Below are 12,287 nucleotides of genomic sequence, written 5' to 3' on the forward strand. Positions count from 1 at the left end.
AGAAACACATTAAATGTTTTCTGACTGATTAAGTTGTTATTTCACGAATATCCTAATTATAAAAAATTGAATTATGTGGGTAATATAGGAACAAATGTATTCAGCCAAATTTAAATAATCCCTTGCTAAAGAGCCCCAAGTAGTCAAATAATTTCTAAATAAAAAGAGAGTTCCATTTCTCTGTTCTTTTCTCACCTTTCATCCCTGTACCAGGAAAGATAAAAAGTAAAAACCACACTCATCTTAATGTGGACCTCCAGGTCCCCCACAGTCACATCCCCTTTCTGAGAGTGGGTTAGTTTTCTAGTTGACTTGCAGTAAGAAGAGAAGATACTTAAATGTATACTTGCCTCTGCTCTGTAGGTATTGGAGAACTCATTTCAAGGTAAGCATATGTTCAACTGGCTGTTGGAATGAAAATACTAGAAACAGAATAAATTGTGACCTAATTTGACTATTGTGTTGATTAGCTTTAGGTTGGTAATTCTTGATAAGGCTCTTCCCCATTACCCTGGTAATTGAACACTGGTTCTAGTAATAAAGGTAGGTCCAATTCTTCATTTAACAACAAACCAGGAAGGAATTAAGTACTTGACAATAATGATGCACCTTAGAAAGTAAATATCTTGCATTTTGGAGGACAGGCTTTTTACGTTGAGATTAAGAATCCATGACAATTTTCGTTATTTGTTTTTCTCTAACTGTGAGCTTTAAGACTACTCAACTGAGCTGTTCCAATGTTCTCATCTCCAGATCCCTCATTACTTTGAGCCAAAGATTTATTGTTCCCTACTTTGGAGGGTGTTGCTTGTAGGCAATTATGTTGGCTTAATTGTAGTTCATTCTTTCTCATATATTGTTGTGTGACCTTGTGCTCACGTTATTGTGGGCAGTTGCTGTCAGACCTAAACTTACATTAGAATTCATTACAAAAAGAAAGAAAACCACAAATTGGGGTGGAAGGAAGCTCACAAATGGGGAGGCAGCTTAACCTGCTGCTACTGCCTTTAGAGACGGAAAAACAAAAACCTAGGATAAAATGGTCCCCAGTGCAGTCCTAATCCATGTCTGCAAAGCTGTAGTCACCAATACAAAGTTTTGTCATGGAACATACTGAAGTTAAACTAAGGCTAAGCTTAAATGATGGTAATATATTTGTCTCCCTGCAGTTTTCCATCTTTTTCTGTTCTTTTGTCTTGGGCCTTCACATACAACGTCGACATTCCGCCTCCGTCTCTTCCCATCCCACCCTCCGTCACTCCCAACTCCCAGCATTAAGAATGTTTTTTCCTAGCCTCTTCATGATATCAAAACTTGATTTCAGGAAAGCATCAGAAACTCATTAACTCTGAGGTAATTACCTGAACCCACTATACAAGGTGGGCCTGCAGTGGAACTGCCAAGAAGGTCAGTGTTTTTTAAACTTGAGCATGAATTGGAATCACCGGGAGGGCTTGTTAAAACAGGGATTGTTGGGCCCTGACCCCAGGGTTTCTCATTCAGCAATTGTGAGGTGGGGACTGAGAATTTGCATTTCGATCAAGTTCTGAGGCAATGCTGGTGCCGCCAGTCTAGGAAATAGACTTTGAGATCCAGTGAACTGCCTGCTTTCTTCATATGTTGGCTTAATCTATACCAAAAGCCTAGTGGAAGCAGGCGGCCTCACAGCAGAGCTCTTCACTTGATTTTAGCCAAAAGGTCGAGAAGCAATTACAGCAGAGCCTCTTCCAAACCTGGCCTTATCTGGCTCAACCCCTTACTTGAAGGGGCTGAGCTTGCTATATGGGAGGATAGCTCTTTGATAACCTAATTTTGACCTTGAAGTGACTTCCATCTGTTTGCTGCTCCTCCTAGAAATATGTGTCTCCAAGGTAAATAACAGTGGTGAGCAATGTCATAGGAAAAGAATGGATATCCTGGGATACAATTCATTGACAGAAGATAGGACATATTACTGAAACAGAGCAGACCTGCTAGGTGGCCTTTCCAAGCTGAATCTGTACCCTCTTGTAGCAATTCCTAGGCTTCTGAGTCTTTCCATTCCACTTCCCCTATTGCAGAGGAGCATGAACACATAGCTTTATGATTCAGGAAAGAACAAAGGTGTCTTGGGATATCATTTTGTCTAAAATTTCATGTGATTCTTACTTATCAACATATTTATGCTTTTAAAAATATAAAATACTGTTTCAAATTTCTGACCATTAGATAAAACTATGTTTTATGAATGTTTTTATCCCGACTGACAATCTCTTGGAAGAAGGCCTTTTCCAGTTTTAAAGCTTACACTTATTCCTTCTATATATCTTCTTCTTGCATTCACACGAGCCAGTTTCTGCACTGACTCACTCAACCTTTGTGAGTTGCACTGTAACCCTTTCACTTCAGAGTTTATGCAGGTACTGTGTCTCCCACTGTTTCAGGTATAAACAACCAATGTTGGGCAATTAGATTTGTTATTGCTGTTAGCCACCAGTGATCTTGGACATGCAGACAAGGTAGAGGAAGTTGAGGAAATAAGGTATTGTGGTCTGATTTCAGAGGAGATAAAGGCCTTGGAATCTCCATTCTCCAAACTCATGTTTCCTGACTAATGTCCGAAATTCCAAGGTGCCTCACATAGCTCCCATTGACATGTGTCAGTAGGGCCTAGCCTACTGCTTGGCATGCAGAAGATATCTAATATGTGGCTGAATGATGTGTAAATGAGTGGATTTATTTACCCCAAGGGTTCAATTTAAAAGAAATTGCATGGTTTTCTTAGTCTTCTGCACCTAAAGCTGGTTTCACATAAACATCAATGTGATGAAGATTTTATGAGCAAGTTTTGATATGCCATGGTTCCTTGAGGAATATTCTAGGTGGGAAATTTGGGAAAAGACAGGGACAAAAAAGGCACATTTTTAGAGCTTAGCATTTGCCCTCAGGCTTACCACCCCCTCCCCTAGTGGTCTCCACCTGTCATCACCCTGCTCTGGTTTCTGCCTCCTCTGACTTGAACCTGAGACTGTGCCAGTTAGCCCTCTGGCTCCTGTCTAAGGTTGCTGAGAATATAATCACTAAAAGACTGATTAAATGCTAAGTGGAAATTATATACATGGAATTTTGTAGCACAGAACCTGATCCGTAAGTAGGCACTCAATATGCACTAGATTCACTCGAATTAAACCACTGTCCTCCTTGTATCCCTGCCAATCCAGTTTTTCTCTAGCTCTGCATTTGTAAATATCTTACTTCTAATCTAATCTGTGATCCAATCTGGGAAAATTCCCCAGGATTGAGCCTAATGAGGGGTTTGAGGTGAGGCAGAAGGGAAAGAAAGGTGGTGGCATAATGAGATGAAACCTAAAAACTTAAGCTACCCAGAAAGTTACCAGATATCATTGATCTACAGATAAAACGCAGCTATAGATTCTAGGCCGGGACCATTCAAAAGGATGTTGGACTGCAGGAACTCCTACCCTATCTTCAGGAAGCTTAAGTGGGGAGATGACACTTTGACTGTGTCATTCTTAAATATTAATAAAGATATATGTTATGCATATACTCAGTTCATTCTCCCTGTCTCCTCTATCTTCCCACTCCCTCCTCCTGTCATCTCACAAACTCAAGTCCTACTCAGACTCATTACTTTAAAAATCCAGCAAGCAATTCTACTTCCTCCTTTTCTCCTGCCCTAGGTTATATAACTTGTTTGACTCAAAATGTTTCTATACCACAATCGACTTATTTTTCTTTCTAAAATGGATCATGTACAGACCACATTCTCCCTTTCTCCTCTGTAGTTTACCAGTAATAGCACAAGTATTGCCATCAGACAACTTTTCACAGTTGTAAACACATCCACTTCAATTTTATTGTTTCCTCTTCTATTAAAACTCTTTCCCAGTTAGCACAGTACATTTTCTTTCCAATTTTTTCCTTACTAATTAACTTTTTTATTCTCACTCTCATTATTGCAATCATGATCCTAACAATAGACTAATCATGGCTTGAAATTTTAAAGGATTTTTAGTGATATACCTGTATTAAGGCAAGGACATCATACAATTTGAAGTGGCAATTAGGCATAATTAAAACCCACTGCCAATAACATACAAACCCTTGAAAATACTCATAAGTCCTCTTCAAAATATCTGCAAAATCTCTACCTACCTCTTCATTCTTCTCTAATTACAAAGGCTTATCTCAGTATTAGCATAAAATATACACAATAAACATATACTGTTTGAATTTTAGCATTCTTTGTTTTATTGAATTACTATTGTTGTAAAGGTGTTATATTTTATACTTCTTTTTTTATATACGTTGTTTTGTTTTGAACATACAGCCTAATGAGTTAATTAGGCATTGTAATACTCTCCCAGAAATCTCAATCACTGTAATTAATATTGTCCCAATGGAAAAATAACAAAAGATTTTCAAGTTACTGATTTACAGACAAACTTTGAGAAAATAATCTATTTGTAGTTGTATTCTTCTGAGCAGATGAAGTTAAATTTCTTGATACTTTTTTGCCTTGATTGTTGAATATTTTTTTTCTCAAAAATCAGATTGTATTATGTGTTACTGAACATTAAATCTTTTTGAATAAGTTGAGTGTTAAAGAATTACAATAAAAGCAATTGAATTATTGAGCAGGAAATGCCTTTTGATTTCTTAGTTGCAGAAGATAACGTATGGTTGGAATTTCTGGTGCACCTAGAAATGAGGAAGACAGAGAAATCCAGCTCTATTAATTAATGAATATCCAAATGTATAGAGAAAAAACAAAGGCAGGTTTGGAAACCTAGTGGACAAACTTGCCCAGAGACAAAAATAGTACCGTAGCCTCAAGTAAAGTCCTCAGAATACTTGCACGAATACCATTCACTAAATAGCTTTCTATCACCTTGAGTTTAGATAGGCCACAAAATTTGTTTTATACAAAGAAGTGTTAATAGAGGAGCTGGATGTCATTTCTAGGTGGAAGTTTTAAGGGCTAGTGAGCAGTTCAATACATTTTTCTTCTCCTAAGTTAAAGAAAAAGGGTAACATTCCTATCTTAGTTCTAGAGAACCACCTCCAGCTGACCTTTGTTATATATTTAGAAAAGAAAAAATTTAACTTTGAAGTTCCTGAGATTTAGGGATTTGTTTGTTATTACAGTGAAATGTAGCCCATTCTGACTAACAATGGTCATTTAAATACTCATTTAAAGTAAAAATATCTGGTATAAATACCAAAACACTTGAATCAGTCTAGAGCAGGTAAAGCCTAGAATTCTCAACTTTTAGCAAGATTCTCAAATACTAGTCTTACTAAATTTTTAGAACTATTCTTCTGTTTGTTTGTTTGGTTGTTTGTTTTGGTTGCTCATCAGTACAGGGATCCAGCCTCTTGACTTTTGTGAGTTATCAGCCCTACAGTCTAACTAACTGAGCTAACCAACCAGCCCTCTTCTGTATTTAAAGGCTCACAATCAAAGACAGAGTTAAAACTTACACACTAGTGACATTCTATCCTGAATTGTGGCAATAGCTTCAAACTACTTTGTTTTTTTTGCACCTACACATTCCCTCCTACAGTACCTCATGAACATAAATGTCTGTTCCTCAGTTATATGTAATCTTTCCAATGTTCTCAGGATAGGAGACAAAGGCCTGAGTCTAGGATTTAAGGCCTTTTACTAGACCTGACATTATTATTCCTAATTTTTTTTTTTTTTTTTTTTAACTAGGGGTGTATGCATACTGGAGGCATGTGAGGTAGTGGGTAAATTACTTGTAAATTACATTAAAAAGTTAGGATATGAGTTGAAAAAAATCTCAAATAGTGAAATGCACTTTTCAAAATTGCTTAAATAATCACTAGAAACTGAGACCTTAGATACTTAAAAACATTGAATTAACTTTTATTTTTGACTTTTGGCTTTATGCTGAGGACTGCATTTCCTTAGGAGAGTGGAGTCCGAGTTGCTGGGATAAATAAAGGGATCTTTCTATTTTTCTATCTGTTTATCTATAGATATAGACTTATAGATAGATATCTATAGATAGGAAGATAAGTAGAAAGGTAGGTAGGTAGATAGATAAATAGATATCTTGGTTTATATATTTATATATTGGTTTTTCCAAGTTTATGAGTTAAATTAATATAAATTAAGTAATTAATTATAAAATAAAGCGTTCCACTGTTCCCTATACAGACTATGCATAAGTATACATATATAGCTAATGTCAAATCTTTTTCTCCTTCCTAAACTCTCCTCTTTGAAAATCAGTTCATGTTTGGATGGAGCTGACCCTATCTCTATCTCATCTCTACCACTCTTACCATATTAGCTTTGACTTAGGCCTGGCCAATTAGAGAACTCCATTTTCCTTTCCTCAATGATGGGTTCAGATGGGCATAGAATGGCCCCACATTGTATCACTATGAGTCATGCTCCCGACTTCACTAAAGCCATTAAAAAAGAGGAAATGTTTTCACTACAGTGCTGATGATGTATTTTTCCTACATCCTAATGTGGCTTCCTTCTTTGCTATACTTACTTATTTCTGTCCCACAGGAAAGAAGAAGATGTGGCATAGAAGAAATCCATCTCAGAAAAGAAAGAGGAATGAAAGAGAGTCCTTAGACTCTGAGAGGAGGACATGAAATTAGTGCATGGTCACTGCTTCCTACCCATCAACTGGGGTTTGAAGCAAGGGAAGCAATGCTTTTAATAGTTTTCATGTAAGTTGAGGGGAAAACCCAAAATAGGGAGGGCTTGAGTTCTACTTCCCATTTGTCATTAGTGGAAGAGATTGGAACCAACACTGGATGTATGGAGCAATAGCTCAGTGGAAGAATGGCATCTCTGGTGAAAGGGAGCTGCATGCGTCTATTTCCCAGCCCATGCAGAATGTAGAGTAGATTGTGGTGAGTGAGGCAGGAGGAATCTGGAAGTCAAGGGCCAGTGGAGGCAAGGGATGTCCCTGCAAAGACCAGTGAAGGCAGCACCCAAACCAGCTACCTGTCCCCCTCTCCATAAGGATGCATGAATATTCCCTACCTCCAATCACCACTTGGGGTAGGAAGAAATAGATGGGCCAATCTCTGAGTTCAGAGAAATATTTGGACATCAACTTTGACAGAATATGTATCTGAAATATTTTGAGATACCGTTCAATAGACTGGTTGAAAGTGACAAAGACTGTGGTATGTATAACGGGTATGTGTGTTGGGACAAGGGCCACCTTTAGCATAGAGAGCAAAAGTAGAGCAGTTAGAGCTGTTATATACTTTTTGCTCTTTGCATCTCTGAAAGTATGTAATATCTACCTCCACATATATCACCTAGGATGCTAGTGATCATCTTTGCTGTCATTAGAAAGATCTTGTCCAAGAATGAAGAGCACAGGGAGGAAAATGGATAAAGAGATGGAGAAAAGGGACTGAATCTTAACAATATATTTACCACACTGAGGTTATATATGCCATTGGACTGCTCAAGTTCATAAAATACTATGTTCCTCCTTTTCTTTTTTACTCTAAACCAGTTTAAATTATACTACAAATTATTATAACAGTATAACTCCATTCACTAGCTGGGTCACCTCAAGCAAATTACTTTAGTTTTTGAGGCTCAGTTTTCTCATCTGTAGAAGCACCTCTAAGAGTTTTTGTAAAACTTCAAGGAGACAATCCACGAAAATAATTTAGCACTTTGCCTTTCTCAATTTATAATAGTTTTAGTAGTATTAATTGTAACGCTTAGACATTTTGCAAGACAAATATTATGAAAGATATAATTTTCTTTTACATTTTTCTGCCAAAAACATACAACTTTTGGAAGTATCCATTATTCATTTTCTCCATGGTGACAGTCCCTTTCTAAGTAACTATATGGATGAGGAAGATCTGGTTAAACTGCTATTTTTTTTCCTACCTTCTAGGTCAAGAGCACTTTCTGGTTATTATTCCCAGGATATGTCTCTTGGCTAAAAAGACATTCCTATTTTCTTGAGAGCTCAATGTTTTTCCATATCACTGAAGTCTGAAGTGCAGAAAAAAACAGTTTATTTATTTATTTATTTATTTATTTTTTGGCTTCTCACTGCAGTAAAACATAATTTGGCTGAAATAATGAGATTCAATTGCTCATAAGTAAACTGCAGCTTAAACAAAGACAGTTGGACAGTGTTTGTTGTTGAGTCTCCTGTTTCAGCAGCAAGCTTTTTTATTGACTCATTTTTGATATATTTTTCTACAGATTAAGAATTTGGTAATAAGGGCCAAGAAAAAAATACCAGAGTGCTAGACTGAATTCTTATGAGGTATAAAGTATTCTACATTAAATTCTGATTTCCTTTCTAAATATTTTTCAACCCTAATTTACTGAACATAGATTCTGGAAAGTAACACAAACAATCAAATGTTTTTTGTGTCATTTATTTTCCAGTTATCTGGATCCTAGACTCAAATATTTTCATCTGCATAAATTCCAATTAAGTATGATTATGTTTCTTTAGAAGAATTAATTATTACTTTTAGTTTGCTGGAAGGCAAATGCCAAGGCATGTGGGTTGCAAATGACCTTTAGAGCACTTACAGATTTGCATACGTGTGACACACTGGTTTACTGACATTCCTCAACCTAGCTTTGCTTGAGACACAGAAAGAGCAAGTAAATTTCACTTGAGTGACACTTCCAAGTGAGGGAAGGTCATTTTTCATCATCTCCAGTATCCTTTTGTGAACCTGTCTGTATGTTTTTAAATGTCTTGATAAGCTTGTCACTTAATAGCCATTCTTCCAGTGTGGTTATAAAAGTCAGAACTAAAAATCCTGTTGTATAAAGTCTTTCTAGGGAAATACAAACAAACAAACAAACCCTTTAACTTTGGGTTGGCAAGTAAGGGTTAAGAACCAAATAGCTATTCAAGGCAGACAAACTTGATCCTACATCTGGGTCCCAGGAGTCCTCTCTTGCCGCCCTGACAGGAGGAGTACACCCTGCTTCAGTTTCTTATTGATGTTGTTTATGGGCAGCCTTGGTGGTGGTGGTCATGGTGTGTGTGGCGGAGGGGGGGCGGGTATTTTACTCCTTTAGGAAAATTCTGGTCCTGATGGGCAGGAGATCTGAACTGGACATGTTGTCACAGAGGCAGAAAGTGTGGGGATCATCCCTCAGGTTTTTCACCCACTTCAGCCTACTCTGAACTGTGGCCCCTGACCTTGACCCTTTGAGACCCCTTCCTAGACAAAGCTTAACTATCTTTTGTTCTATTCCCTCAGAATTTAACTCTTTTCTGAATGACAGTTAACTAGTTGCTAAGGTCTGAATGTGTCTTCCCCTCTAAAATTCACGTGTTGAAATCTAATCCCCAATATGTTGGTATTAAGAGGTGGGACCTTTAAGAGGTGACTAGGTCATGAGGGTGGAGCCCTCATGCATGGGATTAGTGCCCTGAGGGAAATGTTTAGCCCTTTCCATCATGAGAGGCTGAAGTAAGAAGGCATCATCTTTGAAGCAGGAAACAGTCCCCCACCAGACACTAAATTTGCTGGTGCCTTGATCTAGTATTTCTCAGTCTTCATAACTGAGAGCAATAAATTTCTGTTTCTTATGCATTACCCATTTCATTATAGCAGTCTGAGTTGACTAAGACACTAGTATCATCAACTAATGACTTTTGATGAAGTAAAATGCATGTTTTTATTTTGATAATGGATGCTAATATTCTACCTACTGTTTAAAACCTAGAACAGGTTTTCTTTTTCATTTACGTTCTTTGACTGTCTACCTCAGTGTGGAGTGGTAACTTCCCCCACCCCTTACTTTCTGTTTCATCTCACTCACATGCTGCTTGGCCTTGTTACTTCATATTTTATGTGAATGAAATATGACCCTCATGCAATGTCACAATTTTTTATCAAATCAAAACTTACACCTTCAAATGATTGTTGTCCCTTGGGCAATTATACAATTATTTTAATGATGCTGCTATAGCTCAGAACACTGTTTGAACTCTTCTTTTGGAATTTTCTTCAAAGCTTGTAGCACATTTTTTTTTTTTTTTGAGAGCTTCAATAGTGGTAAATCTTCATCTCTTGTAGATGGGTTCAATTTTTAGAAACAGCTAAAAGTCATTCAGAGCCAAGTCCAGTGAATAAGATGACTGACCAAGCTGGGTAATGCAGTTTTTCGTTAAAAACAAGATTTGATTATAACCTAATGAGACTTATTTTCTTGTGTTGCTCATAAATTGACTCTGAGAAGAATTCCAAAACAGAGTTCTAAAACTGAACCACAGCAGTTTTCTTTAAACCGAAATTTAGCCTTTGATAGTGACTAGGTTCATACTGGGTGTACAGAAATTGGAACCTATACACTTTATTTGATAGATGAGAAAACTAAGACTCAGGAAGGTGGACTCATTTGCCCAAGTTCAGTAGACTAAGAAAACAATGTCTAACAATTGCAATGATCCAAAAATACAATAAGGTGTCTTGGGAGGTGGTGAATAATCACTCGGGTGGTATTGATTAAATCAGAAGAAGGATTTGTATATGGTGCAATAAAGCAGATAGCTTTTTTATAAACTGAGGAGAATAATATGACTTTGGTCTGGGTGTAATTTGGAGTGGTCCAAAATAGTTGTGTACTTATAAAATATCAACCTCCAAGAGTCATGATGAGCATAGAAAAGTCTCATCAGAACTCATTAAATCTCATCTTTAGAAAAAACATGGAGTTTTTTTGTCTCAACTACTCACTAGGGTCTTGATCTGTACACTATGGAAGGTTCCGTTAATATTTTGTCTGTTTTAAACTTTTTAGGGATGAACAATGCATATTGAGATACTCAGTTGTGGTTCTATTTATTAAAACTTTTTTTTGCTATTAAGCAGAAATTACTGTATTATCTATGTACTGTTCCTACCTTTGACCACTCTCTGACCATAAGGTACATTCTGAATAAATATAATCACTGTTCTATATATTTGAGGAAAACCATCAAAAATCTCTAAGTCTTTTCTTCTTAAAACTAAATACTCCATTATCCTCAAACGCCCCATATATGAAGTAATTTCAATACCTCATTCCCATATGGGAATCTTTTAGAACTTGAAATTCTTTTAGAAAATGGATACATTAAAATTGTTATGGTACTCCTCAAGGCAAAAAACAGTTTCTCCATTTGTCTCTTGAAATGTAAGCTTTTGAAACATGCATACTTTAAGAGAGGTTAGGCTACCCAGAATGGAACCGGACTGGACTTTGCTGAAATGTGGATTACAGCATCTATTAATGCAGGTCATTTTAAAGCAGCCTAAAGTACTACAATATTTTTGAGAGTTTTGCCTCATGTTTCAAGGTTTTATGTTCGGTAATATTAAAAGCCAACAAAATCTTGTCTCTGACCTCTGTTTTATAATATTTTCTCTGGATTCATATTCTCTCCTCCTCCAAACACTTTGTTTTTTTCAAAATATTCCATACTTCTCAGTACCTTTCATTTGCAATCTTATTTGATTCTCTTAATTCTCTAAGAAAATCAAGCATTATTATCTTTTCCTTTATGGGTAAACTGAGAGTTGTAAAAGTGAAAGCCAGCTATTAGGGGTTAAATAAATTGTGTATTATTATACACGTTATTTAGCAAACATTACATAAAAAAAAAAGAAGGTAAAAGGTTTAGAGTATTTGCCTTTAAAAATAATGAAAAACAAAGAAGAAAATAACCTTACTCAATGGAAAGTGTGATATGTAATTTTAGGTGTCAATTTGAGTAGATTAAGGGTACCTAGAAATCTGGTAAAGCGTTATTTTGGGGTGTGTCTGTGAGGGTGTTTCTAGAAGAGATTAGTCTGACAGCCTGAGTAGACTGGGTGGGAAAGATCTGCCCTCAATATGGGTGGGCACCATCCATCTGCTGGAGGCCCAGAGAGAACAAAAATAGAGGAAAAGGCTAATCTCTCACTCTATTTCCACTGGAGCTAGGATACACTCTTTTCTCCTGTCTGTGGACAGCCAAAGTTGAGACTCTTCAGGCTTTGGGTTCCAGGACTTACACCAGTAGCACCCCCTGCTCTCAGGCCTTTGGCCTCGGACTGAGAGTCACACCATTGGCTTCTCTGCTTCCAAGGCTTCTGGACTTGGACTGAGCCACGCTACTGGCATCTGGTTTGCAGATGGCCTATCATGGGACTCAGCCTTCATAATTGCATGAACTAATTCCCCTAATAAATCCCCTCTCATATATATATATATATATATATATATATATATAATATATATATATATATATATCCTATTG

Source organism: Cynocephalus volans, chromosome Y, assembly GCF_027409185.1.
Source record: "Cynocephalus volans isolate mCynVol1 chromosome Y, mCynVol1.pri, whole genome shotgun sequence".
Lineage (NCBI taxonomy): Eukaryota > Metazoa > Chordata > Mammalia > Dermoptera > Cynocephalidae > Cynocephalus > Cynocephalus volans.